Genomic DNA, 21093 nt, shown 5'->3' with positions numbered 1-21093 from the left:
CAAGGAAAGTCATTTTTGCTTCATTTGGCTCTGTATAGAGAAGCATTTGCTGTGAAACTCACTGAAAACTTCAGAACTTGAGTAGGAACAACACTTGCACACACCACAAGAAAAAGCTTATTTAATCAGAACATCCCATATTCAACAGCACTTAATAGCATATGGAAGAGTAAAACAAACAGGTTGGGGGAAACACGCTATCACACCAAACACCTCACCAACAACCTGGAACAGACAAACAGGGGTAGTGGAACGATACAAGTAGGAGGATAGCAGCAGAAAACATCTGACCAATGCATTTAGGGAAATCAGAGGAAAAGACTGTCTCTGCAAGTTGATGTGCTGTGTCCTGTTCTTTTCCGAATATGAAGCAAACAGACATGACCATACCTCAAGACTTTTCAACCCAAACTAGCAAATAAAGTGTTTATAATATGCTGCCATGGCCTCCCTGTGGCTCCTGCAGCCCAAGACTAGACCTGGCCAACTGGTCCATCGCTGGCTGAGCCAACAGCCATGGACATACTGTGCTTCTCCCCAGCTGCAGACTCAGTCCATCACAGACCTTAAAAACTAAAGAACCATCTCGCACGTCTCTGTGAGTTTTGAAACAAGAGGATAATAACAACTTCATGCACAACAATCCTGAACTCACAGCTAAACATCAAACATAGGCAAAGTTATGAAATGGTTCTTACAAACACAGGAAAGGAACCCTCGTATAACAGGATGTTCAGCTACCTCCATTACTTGAAATTTTATTTTCATTGAGAAACCTCCTACAAATAGATAAATTGCTTGAATTCTTCTGGTATAAAACACCTTCTGAAAGATAGTAAAAAAAAAGCCTTTAAGTCAAGTTTAACAGATCTCACAATGTGAAAGTTGGAGTAGATGGCTAAAACAGGCAAAGGATACTTTCTTTGTCAAACATTTCAGAAAATCCAACATTAGAGAATATGCCTAGTATACAAAAATGAAAGCTTCATGAGTGCAAATTGTTGTACAAAAACGTTTTCTGAAACGCGTATCTTTTATTTTCTGTTTGAACTAATAATAAGGTGAAGCCATGAGATTGCAAATGAACTTTCACAAAAATCTGGCCTCACTGAATTCAAAATACAAATAAATTTTAAACTTATGATTCAAAAAAACTGGTTGTCTAAGTCTTAACAGACATTACTGAAAAAAAATAATTACATACTGACTTAAAAAACTTTTAACACTCTTTCCAAGATTTTAAAATATTAAAATCTGTAAGTAATGTGCTGGGGAAGAAAAACCCAAACAAACTGCTGTTCATTTTAGAAGATGCAGAAACAATGACACAATTTCCTTCTATCAAAACCAGGCTTATGGAGATGATGCTATTGTTTTCATTCAGAAAGGTTATTTTATCTTCACCAGAAAAGTACTGTGAAACTACCAAATGCAAAAGGGATTATTTTGTGTCCTGCTGTGGCCTGGAGAGATCCACAAAGCATGAAAGAGACTCTTGTTAAGCACAAGCACGCTCTGTCCTAATGGGTCACAGAAGCAGAAGCTGTGCAAATGCAGTATAATGCAAGCTGAACAGATCAGTTGGGTGTTGGGATAAGAAAAAGAAGAATGATGTCAACAGCTTTGATTTTTTTTTCTCTGCCTGGTAATAAAATGACGCAACTGAGTGGCACCAGAAGCTCTCTACAACAAATCCACCAAAAAACCCCGAACCCATCTAAACAAAAAACCAACTCCCCTTACCTCCCAAAAACCCAAAACATTTCCCAGCCAGAAAAAAATCCAAGCCCCAGGAGGCACTCAAGAGGAAATATATATACTCTGAAAGGGACCTTTCCAGATTATTTGCTCATTGGGTTGCTCATTGGCAGAAAAAGATGATGAAGAGGTAGGTCACAAGAGCCCTTTTCTTAGCAACTGAAGACACCTGTTAAAGATAAAATTAAAACTATTCTGAAGGTGTCCAGGAAAGTTATAATACATTTAACCAGCTAGAATATGTGGAAAGGAAAACACCTCTAATGAAATTTCATCTGTGCTATATAGCTATATGTTGTCATTTTAAAACAGACTGACAAGGAGCAAATTTAAGGATATGTATACATGCTTTCATACACAAAAAGAAGGCCTGTTCTGACACGACTGCAAAGTACCCAGCCAACAACAAATTTAAAGCCACTAATTTCAACGTTGAAAGAGTATCTAGAGAAAACTGCAGTCTAGCTCAACATCAGACAATAAGATTTCAACCTGCATAGTAAAAGAAAGAAAAAAATAGTATGCTTTTACTTTAGAGATTCAGTTTAATTCCTTTCAGCAGTAATTCAACTTTTCCAATGCACTGGCTGAAATCATATGTGAAACTAAACACAACCCACATAGCCTTTAAATAGGGACTCCAAGGAGTGCTGCAATGTTAAGCACAAAGGATTAAGCAGCTTCTGGCTCAGTCCAGCACAGAACACATGAAATTTAGAAAACACAGCTTCCTAAACTTGCGTCTTCTATTCTGTATACTCAGTTCATCTTTTTTCTTCCACCACAGAGAAAAAATGCCCAGCCTACAACGATGTGTGCCACTCCCTAAGCAAAGTATCTTGGGGAACAGCACTGGAGCACAGAGACGCTTTGGGGAAAGGTCTCAGGCAAGTGACAACAACAGCTTTAGGGGGCTCTTCCACTCCATCACACACAGTAGGAAACAGGAAAGTAACTGGGTCTCAGGAAGATAACATTTATGTAAGCATTTGGTTTCTGGCTTCTAATTATGGGTGTCATACTTTAAGAGTGTGGCTATGCCATGTAGCACCCCCGGGGGCAGGGGCAGAGTCCTATCCTGCCCTCCTAGGGAGATCAAGGAGGCTGTTCAAAGTGTTCAAAGAAGAAAGCTCCAGGGATTGTGTGGTATGGCTAGTCTTAGCACAAAATTTCCAGTAAGATATTTGGGACCACTCAGTGACTGACAGGCTGGGCAAGCAAGACATAATAGGTAACAGGAAACTTGCATCAGCCTATTTCCATTTTGTATTCCTTAGATTTTTATTTAAGTAACATTTCTATTGCTATTTAAATAAAATATGGCTTTTATAATGTTAAAATATTTTCACTCTTTTGAGAACTCACCATAGCAGAAGGGTTAGGCACATCCATCTCAAAAACTGTGGAGGACCCCATATCCTGCCATGGCAATCCAAAATGGTCCCTGAGGCTTGCTTCTTCCTGCTGGCTCCCATTCAGGTTACACAGCCACCACTCCCTAGACTGGGATCCCCGAGAGCTGGTCACAGGACAGAATCTTCATGTTCAAGTTGCAAAGCAGTCACATGTTGCCCACACCTTCTCTTGCCAAATTCTGTTAGTTCAAGACCAGCTGATATTGCTCCAGGCTCACATCTGGAGCAATATCTCACAACATACAATCATGGTTAAGCTGTACAATAGAACTTGTTTTCCCATAAACTCTCCAGACAATATGCTGGCAACCCAAGAAGCTGCTGAAGAGATGCAACTGTTGCATTAGCAACTTGGTGCAGAAAAAAATTCAGATCCAGAATACCATCGAGGCAGTAAAAGGACCAAACCAAACACTGTCCTGTTTAAAAGTCCTCTCCCATCAGAATAACTGGGCTTCAAGGAACAATCACCTGACATCTGGGAAAGCAGCATCTGTAACAGCTATCCTTATCAAGAAGGGTTACCACACCACAATGGTATTTTCAGTTATGTTATTACACCAAGATAAATACTTTTTTGAGAAATCATTTACAAAATTTTCCTTCAATACTAGACAAAAGCATTCAGACACACTGTTACTATAATTATTATCCATTGCTTAACCAGCATTACAAGTCTTATACAACACTTCCTTATACACACACCTGTAAGGGAAACAGGAAAAAATAAGAATATTTTATCCAGATTAAGAGTCTATGCATCCTTCCTCTGTGATTAAGAAAATAAAATAAATCATGCACACGTGTGCGTGCACACGTGCAAGTAAGTAGATGATCTGGAAAAAGCTTACATTTCTCATCCATCAGAACTGAGCTCACTCCACTTGAAGTTAAACTGCTCTGAGCTTGAGCAAAAAGGTAGAGTATTAGAGGCATTTTCTTTGCTAGACTAAAAGGAAGTTTCTCCAGCTTTTCAGTATTCTCATTTTTTCCCAGTACACCGAAGTTCTCAAATTCCAACAGATTCTGGTGACCCAGGTACTCAACAATTTAGGACACCAATATCCTCTTGTACAATCATGTACATGAGAAAGTTCGTATAAATATGTATGGCATTACACATCATTTAAAAAGACTATTAATGTGACTGAAGTCTGGTCTCACATCTTACATCTGTGTCAACTTCTATGAGAAGCATCAAGAAAATAGTATCAGTTGGAACATGGTAGAGTTGAAAAACTGTCATACTAAAAAAACATCTTCCAAATGCATTTGTTTCGGCTCTCTTAATTTTCTTCTTGATTACGTTTAGGTCTACTCAGAGGGGCAGTACGAGCATAAATTTCTCTAACATGCTGCTTTGACTATGTCCAACTATTCCCCCTTCTCATGATAAATCAGTCTCCTTACACTCCCTTCTAAGGGCCCTCAAGTATAGCATAATATTGACTTCCACATTTCTAAGTGCATTATTAAATCCTGCCCCAAAAGTTTATGGTCCCAGTCTTCAACCAGCCATTAGTTACATTATAAAGCAAGTGCTTCTGTTTTCTCTCCCTCAGAGAAGATGGAAACATACCAAAAACATCTACAAAACTATCTGGTTATCCTCCAAATCACTCCTTTCCTGCCAAGCTCAGCAGCAAAGCAGCAGGTGTGCCAAAACCATTGTTCAACCTGACAGCCACTACAGTCTGCTTCCTTCACTCCTCAGGCTGTTTGTCATGTTTCTCTGGCCTTAAACAGAGAAGTCTTTAACCTGGAATCATCCTGTTTGGGATTTTAAGATATCTAAAACTCTTGAGACCACTGTCATAACCTATACACGTAACTACATAATAAATTAACAACTTCAGAAAACACAAACTTCTGTATATCCACTGCAAAACTTCTCCATCAAAAAACCCCAAGAGGTTTCCGAACTGTCAGTTGTAATAACAGTAATAAAAAAGCCTACGGCTTCGCCAACTCCCATGAAATACGGTGTTCTAGAAAGAGGATGTATCATCTCAGACAGCCTCTAAGAGGAACCTTATCAAATAACCAAATGAAGACAAAATCTTGGGGCCACCAGAGTTGTGTAAAGAGAGCACTTCTTCCTCCACATGACTGGTGTGGGGCAGGCAATTCACACTTAGGCTCACAGAAGCAAATTCAGCTCACAAATTTAGCACATTTGGAGAGATGGCAAAAAGGGAGGAGGGGGTTTGCTTTATTGCCTACTAGGTTAGTGACCTGAATCAGCTTAACAACAAGCTATAGTTAGGGCAAGGACACTGGGACTTCATCTTCCAGGTACAGATTAATCCTGCCTCTGAAGACTATAATCAATGTCTTTGTAATTCTCATCTGTTTTAGGCTGCCTGAGAAGTCATTCCTGCAAAAAAGTCTGGAATGCATTAGAACAGGCGGAATGTTTATTATACTGAATGTCAAGTTTGGGAACTGATACATAGATTATTCCCCCCTCCTTCACCCTCTCTGATGACAAAGTCTAGAACTGGACTTATCATTTTGAGGAATCAGAACTTGTGCTTAGTGTCACCAAATATATCAAAATAATGAGAGGGTTTTTCTTCCTTTTTTTTTCAAATCTAGAAATTTTAAAAAATACATACTTTTTGCTAAGCTGACCTGCAAAAAGTATGAAACAGTAGTGACAGACTTGAAACAATCACAAAACTATTTCTATTTTTGGAAACAAGACACTTGATAAAAGGCAGGGGATCCGGAAAACAGATAAAGCAAGTGGGCTTTTATAAATCAGCACATTAAAATAATAGAAAAGCTCTGCATATGTTTAGTACCTCATTTCATTATCAACTTTCTTACACAGGATCCAACAAGTAGAGGGAAGGAAAACCACATCTAACTTATCAAAAAGGCAGTCTGGAGCACTTCTGACTAAGTAATTCTTATACTGTAAAATAAGTGGGATGGGAAATGAACTGCCAACATCCTTTCCAGCTGTAACAATTGATATGGTGAGAAGAGATACTGACGGGTTTTATCTTCAAATTTATCATGGATACCATTAGACAGAAAAAGTTATGGTATGGTAGACCAGAGGCAGCTTTTGTTTTAGACAGTACCTTTCACAGAGGTAGAACATTTTAAACAAAGTGTACACATATGAAACACCATTAGCTAGCAGGACTGCAACGCTGAAAAGCAAACTATTAACTAACTGATGCAATACTCTTTCTTTTTATCTTCGAAAGAAAAGCCAGCCACATTGAAAAGCAGAATTTTCTATCTTTCAGTACTATATAGAGAATTCCTATGACAACCTGAATTCAATCAAAACAGTCACGTCACATGGTGGTGATGCTGAATTAAAAATCAGAAAGACCTACCTTCAGAAGCTGCTTTCTTTTTATTGTGTGGACTCCACACTACTATCACAATAGAAGCGGGAAATCAGAGTGAGTTAGGAAAACTGAGGACTCACTGTGAGAGTAACTGCTCTGATTAATACTAGCTCAGAAAAATTATCTAAGGGAGGAGGAAAGAGCTAGAATAGCATGGGAGGGGATAACCTGCTGTTTCAAACAATAGGAAGCTGTTAAAACAAAAAAACAAGGGCCTCTAAGCACAGGAAAGTCTCATTTGAAAAGCATTGCCCCCGCTGCCACCTACCAGGCACGCAGCTCTGACAACAGAGATAAGGCCAGAGGCCCAGCCCTGCTCACAGACACAACTCCCCTCGGACACAGGACCAGGCAAGGAGGAGGAAGGTTTTCCAAAGCATTTCATAAAAGAGAACAGACTAGGGGCAGAGGAGGGGGAGATAGGGCTGCAAGGGATGACTTCATTTTACAGCAGCAGCCTGCCTGTGAGAGGCAGGGCTCCCCTCAGTGTGACAAGTGAACTGGAGAGGTTCCTGCAGACTCTGCAGTTAAATGTCAAGGATTGTTTTCTTGTAGAAGAAATTGATAACCAGGAGTAACATGTCACCGTTTAACAGAAAAAAAATCAAAAGGACTCAAAAGATAGATTCAGTTTTGGTCCCTCAGTTTACAGCCCTGCAGTTCCAATACAAACTTAAAAGCAGTTTTTCAAAGAACAAGTACTGCAGGACACTTCCTGGAACCATCCCCAAAGCCAGTGATACAGATCACGGAAAAAAGAAGTTTGTTCATAAAAACGGCTTCCTATCCCCAAAACCTCCCATAAGCTCAGCATTAGCATTACTACACAATTATTCCCAGACACTCCTACAGTACAGCTCCAGGATAGGGCTGCCATCTGCATTCAGCATCAATTTGTTCTTCTAACACAGTCACGTTTAGAGCACAGACAGGGAGACTTACTGTACATCCAAGACCAAAATAGCTGTAGAGAAATCTTTGATTATGTTACCAAAAAAACCCCCAAAGCAATGCACACCATTGTCTCGCTGCTCCAGCACAATATACCGCTAACAGAATCAGATTGAAACATAATAATGATTTGGACATACAAGGAATTGAAGATACTATCCCCACTGGGATCATTTACTAATAGAAACAAACAATGCAAAAAGGAAGCATTTGGAATACAATTAAATTGGTTTGCCTTAAGAACAATTTAGTCTTGCAGGATAGAGGGGGCTGAGCCAAGTTTTAACTATGTCTTTCCATAATGATAGACTTTTGGAGGGACAAAAATAGAAGAACAAGAAAGTAAAAAATATAGCAAAGGCACAATACTCTAAGCAGTTTTACCTCATAATGCCACTACACAATTTTTTTTTTTTTAAGATTTAGTGTGAGCAAATTTCAAATAAAGGAATTTTCTAAAGTGCACTGACAGTGCCATAATTGTGAACAAAAACCAGTCCAATGTTCAGTAATCATGCTGGGCTCAAAACCTCCTCCACAGCTGTGCGTGGTTAAAGCATCATGTTAACTCTGTAGCACTCTTCCCTCAAACAGCTTGTTTCAAGGAAGCCAAATCACTTAAAAACACAGTTTGCAACACCAACACAGACTTTTGCCAGGCAAAAGTAATATGCCAAATCTCATTTTTAGCATACAGAAAGAGTGACCAAGTCTTCCAGGTGTCTCACACTATTTCTTGGATCTGCATGTTTACTCTCAAATATTTGTAGAATTTTACCAAGAGTACAGTGGCATTATTTCCACAAAACAATGACCTAAGGTTGGTAAGCACCCTTGCAGAGAAAACACTGGTGTCTACACTCCTTTAGTCCTCCTCCTTCCAAAGCACAAAGCATTTTACTTTCCTCCTCAGACACAAAGACCACATACATTCACCATAACTCCACTAACTTCTTTGATGAGCTGATGCTGGCCAATGATCACAAAAGGGCAGAAGCATCTAAATCAGTAACATCAAGAGTTTTGTGGTACTGATGTTCCCAAATTCCTATTTGCTTCTGCCTCAGTTTCCATAATTTTAGAAGTCGTTTTCAACTCTCTGATAAAGTGCTTCAGGTGTCCACACATACCTGAGTACTCAGTGCATGAAGAAAGCATGAAAATTTGCTCTAAATGCTCTGTTGAAAGCAAGGTCAGTTCTGCTTTCTTCCATCACACCTAAAATTAAAACTTTTTAGAATCATACAGCAGCAAGGCATAGTAAGTGTCTTACTACTGAAACAAATCCCTCTGCATTAGACAGAAAATAAGAGTTCACTCTGTGCTGATGAGGGTCTGACAGTTCAAACAGCGAGCAGGGCTCCATGCCTTGAGCAGAAGCAGGGGGACAGGTTCCCAGCTGAAGAACACAGTGCTACTGCACTCACAAAAGAAAACTTTGCCAAACATACCAGCTAAGAATCTGACTCACTGCCACCAAACTAAGACAGAATTCAGAGCAATTACCACACTTCTGCACAGAACAGGAAGAAAGGTGGGGGTGGGGAAATCATTTCAACTCTTCTAACATTTCATCTAAATTAGTACAGCACAGCAACCCTCGAACTGTTCTGGTCAAGTACTGCAGCCCTCAGGGCAACTGGGAGAACAATGGCAGCAATTATACAGCAACCCACAGCTACCTCAGACAGAAATGAGGCAAGAAAACCACACAAACTAAACCAACAGAGACAAGCCCGAAATCTCTGCGTTCCTTGCTTTGGTTCAGACATTAGCAATCTGAAGCAAATGTATTTGCAAATAACCCCATCTGTTAAAAGCATGCATGCCAACAGCATACCTTCACAGCTGGCAAGATAAAGGGAGATAGCCAAGAAAAATTACAAAAGCATAAGTTAAAGAACAAACTGAAGAAATAAAGTATAGATGACAGAGCTGAAACAACAATTTCTCCTAAGACTGAAAAGAGTTATTTTCCAAATGTCTGCAGAGTCATATGATTTTGGCTTCCTTCTGCTTTTGCAGATCTTTTAGCTTCCTACCTAGCAAAGGCTATGCTAGCCCTTCCCTTCACCTTCATATAATTATCCACCACAGCACTCCCACTCATAGAGCTGTAAATGTCAGCACACTTAGTACAGTTTAAATATCCTAAGTTTGTCTACATGGAGAAGTTTGTCAGGAATAAATGCTACATGGTAAAGATGAAGTTTCTTGACTGCCAACAAAGAAGATGGTTGCAGAAGATCCTGCCAAACTTTCACAGATCAGTTCTTACTATTCTCATCCGATGCTCTGTTCTGCAGGTGGCAACCAGTGTAGGACCACATTACAAATTGCCTCAGGAAAATAATGTGGGTTAAAAATAACCAGAAGAAGATAAAAGTATGAAGTGGGCTACTTTTATAATTTCAGTTATTCAGAATACAGAGTAGTGCTGCAGTATGCACTTGTAACAGGCACAACATAGACCAGCAAACTACAGAGCAGTACAGAAGCAGAGGAACAGCAGCTTCTTTATGAGCTTTGCCACCAAAGTCAAGACACCATGCAGTTGTACTAGCCACTAATTTCTAGCACGGGTAACTTACAGTATGTTTTATGATACAGCTGTGCCAAGCTGACAGCTGCTACCAGGGTGGATCTGTTCACCATCACGTGCCTCTTCCGCTCCCCTTATGCTAACACTGGTAAGTTTGCAAAATGACGCATAACAGGACAGCAAAAACCCGCTGGCAAAAAACAACCCTACCAATGGAAATTTTATTTTTCATTACCTTTCTCACTCAAAAGGAGGAAAGTAGGCCGAGTGAACAATGCTTCTTGACAGTGGCCTGTAGTTAGATCCTCCTACCCAGATAACAAAGCTGCCCCTCCATCTGCAGTCAGATGGCTGTGCAGCAATCGGGAACACAGATGGAAGGTGCAATTTCATTTAACTGACGGAAACAGCAGACTGTGTCGGTCTGTGTACTTTCCCTAGCCTCATGCTCCCACTGCTTCCAAGAACTGCATTGAGCTGTGAGCCACTTCTAGGAGCCACTTCAACCAAGAGCTGAACACCCAGAGAGCAGGAGCACCAGTCCAGACCCAGCCACCTACCCTGCCCTGTCCTTAAGCAGCCACAGTAAAGCTGCACTCCAGGAGACATCAGTTCAAAACAACTGATGCAAATTAATCCCCCTGGTTAACCTTTTCTAGCCTCTTTCTTTTTGAGCAAGTACATTCTTGTGGGACCCTAGTTTTTAACTGGGAGAATGCATCCCCTGGACTTTTAAGAAGTCTGAAAACAGATGTTTGCCCTGTTCGCTGAAAATCTCTGAGGTCAAAAGTTAATTCTGTGGCTAGAAAGCAGTGACCACCAACAATTTCTTTTTTGGGGTCTGAGGAAGGTGAAGAAGGTGGTTAAGAAAGAGAAGCTCATGTTGCCATATCAGCAGTGCAATATTCAAGAGGATGGAAAAAAGACCAAAAAAATCTAACAAGAGTCTTAACAAACTTTAGGGCAATGTGTTCAAACATATTGGGCAAATACATAGGCTGTACTCAGCTGACCTTTTCCACATGGCAAGACAACTGTTTAAATAAGGTCTGGGGAGTGGGGTGGCACAGCAAAATCTTGTTTTTACTTCATCAACATAGCCTTAGAATCAAACGGACTCATATTAAAAAAAAAAAAAAAAAAATCCATTCTGTTTTCCCTTACCATCCAAGTTACTTTTTTTTATTAAAGTCAGGTAACCCAGAGATATTAAAAAAGCTTGTAAATTACAAGATGAACAAAGATCTTCTTCTTTTGCCTTTTCTCATATAAAAGAATAACCAAACCAAGCATAGTGCTGTTTTGGTAGCTACCAAAAGAGAATCAAATATTTTTCAAGACTACTGACTAATGTGAGGACAGAGCTTTTACGCCCCCACTTTCCTTCAGCCTCCCAACTGCTCATTCTCATCCTTGTGCAACCCTTCAACATGGCAACACAACAACATGGTCAGGGTAAACAGCAGCCAGGTGGAAAGACAGGCCAGGGTGGTTTGAAGTCAGATCTGCTCCTCAATGTTCCCTACATAGTCTCCACAAGCATTTTCTGTGTGGAGGGACTTGGGGTGCTAGAAGCACTTAAATTAGTTTAGACTATATCTGTTCACATAAAATCTCAACTAGCTTTAAAAACAAGTTTGGGAGCGATGAAGTGGAAACAATTCCTTCATAGGTGACATCCAGTCATCACTATCAAGAGTAGTAATAATTCTCATAATTCCATTACAAACCTTATACTTGACAAGCAAATCTGGCTCATTTATAATCTTAAGAGTAAAAAATACACTCAATATTTGTAGATACACTCAATATTTTCCCCTTAATTGATAAAAGCTATTTTATTTCTTATGTTTATGTGCTACAAGGCAGAGTGTTCCTCATCGAAACTAGACTTTCTTTTGGCAGATGACTCAAATGAACAAAAAATAAATACTGGGAGAAAAACAAACTGCTAATACGCTCAGCACATTACTATGACCATATCCTGCTAGCAATTTGACTTTCTACATCTAGGAACTCTTACGAGTGACTCAAACTAGTTTTACCTGTAGCACTGGGAAGTCTCGAAGACTACAAAAGCCAGGATTTAAAAGTTACCAAAGACAAGCAAGAATCTAAATACCACTCTTTACCACAGAGGTAACACCACAAATACCACAAATAACTGCACTTCTTGTTTCTACTACCCTCCCAAAACCACCACAAAAATAAGAAAAGCAATTCTGTTGCATACTTACTCCCAGTGACTGCCAAACACAGCACACTGCATTTAATCCATCCTGCTTTTTGTTACTTCCACCTCAGTAAGTAGACCCAAGCCAAAAGAATGTTTTGTAAATACCCTATCAAAAATAGAAGGCAAAAGATCTTCTTGACTGCAAGACACCAGCTTATAGACAGATGCCCGTTAACCACGCAAAGCACTAAATTAAATTTCTTGGTCAAAGCATGAGCACATTCTTTGAGTGACTGTGATGCCATGCTGTGTTCAAAGCCAAAGACAAGTCTCCTGTCACCTCTGCAGCTGGGAAAGACACACATACACACACAGCTTTATGCCTTAACAGGCATGGTACAAAATCATTTTCCTGTAGAAAATGTAATTTCCTGTGGTTTAAATATGATCACAGGTTATTGAGGAATTAATTTATAGTTTGACTAAGTCAGGAATCAGGAAACAACTTTTCCTACATAAAACACACATATGGCATAGAACCAGCATAACTGGAGTGATAAATCTGTATCCATTTTTCCTACACTAGTCAAGACTTAAATAATTTTGTGACCCTAAATTACAGCACACAACCTGTAAACCTTGAATCATAGCAATGCTGTGGTGCTTAACAAAAGGCAAGCAAGTCTCAAGAAAGAAAATTGTGCAAGTTTGTTTCACCTGCCTGCATCAAATAAAACCAATGCTTTTCAGCTTCTTATCTGACATAAAAAGGAGATGACAGGTTGAAGGTGTAAGATTCACTCTGGAAAATATCTTGCATCATTGTGAAACTCAAATGAAAGTAAGCTTGGCTGTTTGACTTCATTTTTGTATCACTTAATTCAACAGAAAAAACAAGATCACAAAGCCATAGTAATAGAGAAGGCAATGGACTCATAAAATATTCTCTTCCACAATTCCACATTCTGCATTAATTATTTTCTGTTTTATTTTTGTCCTATGACCGAACCTTGGCAGACTGATATGTAGTCATGATGTGCATATATAGCACGGAACTCCCAAGAGCATTTAAATCCATGCTACAATACTGAAGAGCTAAAAACAAAAGTCAATGCCACACATGATTCCAGGAATCCTCCCAGTCATCCTGGGGGAATTAGTATTTCAAACAAACTTTTATTTGCAATTCATAAAACTAAGTCCTCTGTGAAAATGTGCCATTAGAAGGAAGAGGGGAAGTAACAACAATTCTTGAATTAGCTTTCTAATCACCTTGAAATATTTTCTAATAATTTCATTAGAACAGCCGTTATTTCTTAAAATTTCATGCACCTACAAAAGCTGTTGCAGATGCTTACATTTCATTTTCAACAGTATACACAATTGCATCTTATGATGGCTATTGTTTATTTCACAGCCAGTGAAATTAACCTGGCTTAAGATGCTAAAAATGAACAAGAAGGGGAAGAAATAGGTGATGACATCCAGAGAAAACGGTAAGCCACTTGCCAAAAATCTATGGAAAGTCACATCTGTCACAGTAATAGGTGCTGTAATGAAAAAATATACTTAAAAGTTAAAGAGATTTTAAGGTAGAAAAGTAATTGACTGGATTGCACCCCGTGGACTAATCCTGCTATGCCCTGGATTACCTACATGTTCACCTTAGCCTGATGTCCCATGGCTGGAACATCCCACTGGACTACAAACCTGCTTCTGACACAACACCCGTACTGCCTGCATAAATATGGAAGGAAGAAAAAAAGGGAAAAAAGAGTAGTAAACACTAGCATAATGTGTCATTCACTCCATTCCCTCTCCCCGAGATGTAAGACACACATGAAGAGCAAGTACACCTTAACAGACCTAAAGACTCCACTGGTCTTAAAGCATGCTAAATTAACATATTCATCCCTTTAAAAAGCCCACTGTTAATAAGTCATTTGGGATGATGCATTTTCCAGGACAAAGGCCATTGGGGCTGATCTATCTATGCAGGATGCCCTCTACAAAGACCAATACAGAATACCAAGTGGTATATAAACATCAGCAGCTAAATTTAGAGAGCAAAACCATCACCCATTGAATACTGATTAGACTGAAATGCTATCAAGACAAGAGAAAAAAGAAACCTGCAGAATGATGGCTTCAGAGGTGTGCATTCAAAAGCAAAAATAGCACAGCTCTTAACATATACATACATCCATACAAGTATTTTTGTTTATTTAAACAAAGACTTACTCCAGAAGCCTGCTCTGCAAGATTAGAAGAGGCTAAATCGACTTTGGAATCTAATGCAAAAAATTAGACGTGGTGGAGATGGGCATTTCCAAATCAGGACTTCAAAGGGAAGTCTTAGCCTACATTTTTAGCATAAGAATACCCAAAAGACTTTTCTCTAGTCTTAAGAACCAAGCCTGCTAAAGCCATGTTTTACTTGGTCATATCCTTTTGTTACCCAAAAAATTACAGACGTCCGCCTGCCAACTTTATCTTCACATGATGATTCCCGGAGCAGGGAATTTTTTTTCATTTCTGCCAATTTTAACTTATCTGGTGAAAAAATGAACATATTAGCCAGAAATTAGAACTACAAATATAGAAGTCTATTTATCATGAAGATTAAATTAATGTTCAAAGAAAGGTTTCAATGCCTCCCCTTACAAAGAAAAAAAATCCCAACCAACCAATAAAAAATACAAAACCAAAAGCCCCAAACAAAGCTACAAGCAATCCTTTGCCTTTCTTCTCCAGAACCAGCAAACACAATTCCTCTGCATACAAATATTTAGGCGGTGTAAATTCCAGATGGGTTTACACATTCCCACCTAAATGGCAAAAGGTCTAGTCTGTTTTCCATACAAGGGGGATATAATCTTCAATTGGCAACGGAGGAAGAGCAACTCTGTGATATCTGACATCCCTCCTCTAGTCCAAACCTGAGCGTTTGGATTTGCCTTAATTTACACAAGTATAAAGAGTCAAATTTCGCGCAGCGCTTTCTATCAAGGACAGTAAGTACACACCACAATTCATCATCATGGAAAACACAATCAACTAAGGCAGTATCTGCTGTTCACTTACTATCTAAGCAACAGTTTAAACAAGTAAACACAAATACAACATACAACATGATGGATGGCCGTATTACAAAGAAACACCCCCAAAAAACAACTAAGTCTGCAAATAATTAAACACCCTGCACACAGCACATTTTTCCCACCTAGCCTGCTGAAGGAGAAAACCTTTCACGTGCTTATACGGCAGGCAGCCCCACACAAACCAAGCCGACACCTGCTGCAGCGGCCCCGCACTGAGCCGCCTTCCCGCCGCTCCCGGCTCCAGGCGCTCCCGGCCCGCGCGGCCCCGCGAGCTCTCCGCCACCCCGCGCACGTGCGCAGCCGCCGCCGACCCGTCCCGCGGCGCGGGCAGCGCGAGCGGGAGCCGCGGCCCCGCCCCATGACGTCATCGCTCCGGCCGCGCACCTGATCCCCGGCAGGTCGCGCCTTAAAGGGGCCGCCGCGGCCGCAGCCCCGAGGGGAGGGTCGGCAGCAGCGACGGTCGCGCTCGGCTAACACCCAGCTTCCCCCGCAGGGCACGCTGTGCCGCCCCACGGCTTCCAGCGCCTCTCCGCCACCTCTCAGCACCGCCGAGAGACCCTTCAGCCGCGCCCTGCCCTCGGACGCCTACAGCCCTCCTCCCCGGAATGAACTACCCCAGGGTGCCGATTATGGAAATAATTTGGGAGAGCAAACCACTCGCCTGGTGGATTTTAGCAACACACGTCAAATCCTTTCCCATTCTTTCCACTGCTCTTTTCAAGAAGGGGCCGTGGCCATAGCAGGATGTGCCTCTCTGATTCTTCCTATCCAAGAATCCAAATAGCTACAGTATTCTAAGAACTTGAAAGCCACAGCCTTCCTCTTCTACCGCAGAACCACAATACAAGTCTGCCCCATCGGTAAAGTACAGCTTGACCATTCTCAGCACCATGTTCAGAACCAGACACAGAATAAGAACTGCTGTATTTCTGCCAGAAGGAACCAGCCAAAGTAACATGGTACAAAACTGGTAACCACTTAGTTTGTATCATCAACAAACAAGACACTCAAAATGCAACTGGGGCAAATCAAACTTATTACTGTCCTCTTCCCTAATCAAAATCAATTGTCCTCTTACCCTGCTCAGTGATCCTCTGTACTAAGGAAATTTGCTGGAGGACAAGAGACCTTTAAATCAGTATCTGCATCACTTCAACTTAAGACAGGCAAAAATCATGAAATGGGGAAGAGAAGATAATGAAATGGAAGATACAAATACTAAAAGTTCCTATTCAAAACACAAACTTGAACAGAAACATGGCACTTTCTATACTGTCATCCTTCTTATTTCTATCTACCCACATTTAATTATATCCTATTTATATCTAATCCATACAGAAGAATACTATTCTTACATAGCCAGACATGAAAATATTTCACTCTCACCTAAACCTCAAGGAGGTTGCTGGGAATCTCAAAGTGCAGGCACTTTTTGAATTCTCTCACTACTGTTATCAGCCACCAGCCTAGACAGACTACCAGGATTAACCATCATGTCTTCCAACTTTCAGGGCAAGTTCATGCAAATGAATTCATCTCTGTCTGCTCCAATTAATCATCTGCAAAATGGACAAATGACACTATCCTCATTCTCACGCATGCTCGCAGAGATAGTTCCTCCTTGTAGATATCAAAGATGAAGTAATAATAGAGCACAGTGTCACTCATCCTCCCACTACTATCAAAGCTTTTATTTAACCTTCTACAGCTCTTTCTAAATAATTATTTGATTCTGCAAAAGTTCCCCATTTTATTTGTTTCTGTGTATGCGTTCCACCATCAATTACACCAGCATTCATCAAAAATGGTGTTGGCCATTGGAAGTGCAGCATTCAGAAAAGAGGAGAGACAATCTGGTGTGTCTATGGGAACAGGGTGTATTGTACTTCAACAAAATATATTATAACCTCATACATAAGCTTCTGCTTCTTGCTTTATTAATAAGGAGATACCATAAATATACATGTAATCAGATACTTCAATTCCATTCAACACTTGCTTTCCCTTAAAGAGATTATGGCTCCCACCTCCCATGACATTTGCAGACACCCAGATGTCCAAAAACATTTTCTTTATGTTTAGACCCCTTTCTTTCCCCCACCCCCATTTCCCTGAGTACTAATAAAATCTGTGTTTCTGCTTTAGTGAGCCTAAGATTACTATACTAAATAATCCGGACTATTTTCCAGAAAATGATGAATGTGATACGGCATGTTTTCTAAAATAGAATTTCACTTTCATACTAATCTCAGATTGCATGTGGACAGAAGCTACACAATCTTATTTTATTTAGGTACTTAAAAAAAAAAAAAGTAAATGCTTAATGCTTCTAGAACTAAGGCACTTCATCCTCTCAGCTCCCTAGGCTATTATTTAAACATGACATTTTTTTTTATTTTTACCTTTCATTCTAAGGTGAGAAAATGTGGGGAACAATCAAAACGGTTATACTACACTATAATTTAAAAACTCTACTAATTGTCAAAAGCTAGGCCGCCAGTTAGTGGGATTTTATTTTAAAGTATGTTCAGAACAGACTTAATTATTGATAACAATAAATGTGGAATTTAAATACACTCAAATACATTTTACCTAAATAAAGGTAGTTTAAATCAGTTTAAAATGTCACACTAAAAAAATAATCCCTTGCTTGATTGTTATCCATCCTGTTTGGTGTCTTTTTGATCACTGAGCTCCCACCCTTAGAGAAATGTCTGTGCAACTTCAATTGGAACCTGGAAGTCAGCTCTTTACAGCTGACAGATTGACTATTGTCTGTGAGATGTTTGCAATGCTATTGCTTATCCAGACTATTGTGTTCCCTTCCTGTTGCCTTTCCCTAGAACTATTAAATTAAACCAACATATTTACACATATTACCATCCAACACAGCTATCCCACTCACACTGTTGAATAAGCAAGACTTAGTTGAATAAGTAAAATTACAGCTCACTTCTGTCTTGCACAGTGAAATCATGACAAAATCACTTCTGAACTTTATTTTATGTATGGAACATTGGATTTTTACCCACATTTCAGTAGCTCAAATAAATTCAGTGTACTTTTAGTTCTCTAAATAAACTGATGTCACTTGGGAGCATTTAGCTACTAAATTTCTAATGTAAAATGAACTGCAGTGCAGAAAGATAATTCAAACTCCAAGTGAAAGGGGCTGCAGCTGTCTCACTAAATTTCAAGTTCGGACTGTAATTCTGCTACAGAGTCTTCATAACACCACATTTTATGCTTATAAATAAAGTTTCTATTATGCTTTTTAATGTTATCCTACAAAGAGACAGACAAATACTAGGTATTATGACATCTAATAGCCTAATCCAGCATTCCACAATGAGCAGCATTTTTCCTCCACCAAATAAAGCAAAGCAAAGTAATTTTTGTTGGCCCAAAGTTAATTATCTTCATTAAGTCAAGCACAGAAAGTACAACATGATGCAACATAAACAGTAGGTAAGACAGGTCTGTGCTTCCTCAGTAGATTTGCAAATGCTGCTAAACAAGGAACTCCAGTTCCAGAAAGGTAAATTATTAAAGGCATGTACATTCCAAGCCTAAGAAAAAATAAAGTCATGAGTTTTCTGACCTACCTATGGCTTTCAGAAACAATAGATAAGATACAACATGAAATTATCCATTGATGAACAGCCGATTGCTGTCGTAAATTTCATTGCAACCATGCACGGAAAAAGCAGCTCTAGTGTCCTAACCTCGGGCATCGGCATCAGCTCAGCTCCCAGTTCAGCAGCATCACAGACAGCACTCCTAAACCCCAGGCCTTCTTAAGTACATCATTTGAATCACATCAAATGCTGGTTTGGCCTCCTGGTTTGGCCTCCTACACCCAGTACTTAGAGCTGGTTGATGAGGCTGCAACATCCTGCAAGTTCCATACTACGGCATCTCTTTTTTACACGTTCCTCCTGCGTAGCAGTCTTACCCTCCAGTTCCAGTGGCAGATGCTATTGGCATTCTCTCTGAGGCTTAATTTTCAAAGATTATTTTATCACTGAGTCTTCATGGACAATAACTGTCTTACTTCGCATTCCACTACAGTAAGGGTCCTACTATTTATTCCTAGTATCGATATTACCTACTAGATTCATACAGCTAACTCTACGTTTTCTACTTTAAAGCAAGAGTTTCTGGCTCTGGTGGTTAAAAATAATACTATTAAAATATGGCCAGAGCTTGAAAAAGCACCAACCTGTGAGTTTTCCACATAGATTTGTCTGGAAATTTGAAAGCTGATTATCAGTATTTAAATAATAAATGTCAACAGTAACTTTTCTTGCAGATAATATGAACACAAACATCCATCTAGGAAAGCAAGGTATGTGATGCAGTAAAAATAATAGAATTCACAGCACTTAGCCTAAATTATATGTGTGATGGAGAAGCAAAATAGTAGCAGAGGGGAGAGAGAGAGAGAGGAGTTCAAATTATCTCCTCAAAACCAAAACAAATATTTTCAAGTCACCCTGATCCCTTCTGTAATATGCAAAAACCTCCACCTCTTAAAAGCTCTAGTGTCTCACTGCAGGATGCTGAACTCCTAATGCTTCCACATCTGCCCTGTGTTAAAGACTGCCCATCAGAGAAAGGAAGGGAAATATTAGGCAAAAACATAAATTGAAAGGAGCTCTTAATAAGTTATTAGAGAGAAAGAATACTGAAATGCTGGTATTTCCTTCACCTTTACTTCAACAAGAAGCTCCATTAAAAACTGCTTGGAGCTGTGACAAATTCCATTCTAAGGCGCAAAATTCAGGTTTGGCTGGCTACACTGTACCCAGGCTGTTGGCTTTGACTCACAAAATCTCTCTGAGCAAACAGAAACTAAAAATGCTAAGTAAGGTAATTTCCAGCTGCGATGATTAAAGACACATATTCCAGGGTATAACAATGCAAATACAGACTCGAAGTATACTAGCAACATATGTTACACCCCCAGGTAACTGAAGCTTGTATTCATTTCTTAGTGGAGAAATAGACAATGGAAACTGGGAAATATTTTATATTCAAAGCAATTACCAACAGTACACTCCTTGTTTTCATATGCTAATAATAGGTCCAGTACCCAGAGTGCTGGAGAAACACATGAAGTCATTATGAAAATGAGAAAGAAATAAAAGTTAGCTACTGAGAGGCTTGTTAAGGGCCCATGAAAAGAAAAAATGGCTGAAAAATCTTGTGTGGTACAACTCTTACTTGCATAGTGAGATACCACCAAAAAAAAAAAAAATGAGGCTACAGAGTTAGAGGCTGTTAGAACTCAAAGGACTGGCAATATGGAGACTGACTGCATCACAATTTTGTCAAGTCACAGGGTAAATTGTCTCCAAGTACAAAGTGGTAATTTTTTACTCAGTAACATTCCAAGAGGATATATGTACTGTTCATCGATCTTAAAATAATGTTGTTGTTCAAAAAACAGCTAAATAAAATTCTTGAGGACAAAGAACAGTCAGCTATCTCAGCAACCGGTCCTTTGTTCGTGATGAGACCTCAGTTACCTTTTCTGCAACATTTTAAGATCAATCATCATTCCTTTTTTCTCATGGATGGGCTTTATCCCAAACAACTTCCTACTTTCCTGAAATTGCCTACCACACACACACAAAATTATGCCTTCTGGTCCTCTTTTTGGCACTTGCGCACTCACTCCTCTCCCCAGTTCAAAGTATTTCAGTCTTTCCAATTAGGCCTCATTTTCTAGACCTCAAATTATTTACTCTTCTCCCACTCTGCTCAGGTGAACTCT

General features: G+C 39.6%; 1 protein-coding gene across 4 annotated transcripts in view; it reads right to left on the bottom strand.

Annotated features, from left to right (window-relative positions):
• USP54 (ubiquitin specific peptidase 54) overlaps positions 1 to 21093 on the bottom strand; it is an 89637-nt gene that overhangs the window by 52288 nt on the left and 16256 nt on the right. The window contains exon 1 of one of the 4 annotated variants that reach the window (XM_018910914.3): positions 15508 to 15593. The exons of 1 other annotated variant lie outside the window; for it this stretch is intronic. The gene's annotated coding sequence lies outside the window, so the exon portion shown is untranslated. Of the gene's footprint in view, positions 1 to 3123; positions 3145 to 15436; positions 15594 to 21093 lie in introns of those variants that run through there. 2 more of the 4 variants (XM_018910913.3, XM_030240908.2) reach the window with 2 other exon arrangements.

Source organism: Serinus canaria, chromosome 6 (genome assembly GCF_022539315.1).
Source record: "Serinus canaria isolate serCan28SL12 chromosome 6, serCan2020, whole genome shotgun sequence".
Lineage (NCBI taxonomy): Eukaryota > Metazoa > Chordata > Aves > Passeriformes > Fringillidae > Serinus > Serinus canaria.
This window is presented reverse-complemented; position numbering and strand designations above follow the sequence as displayed.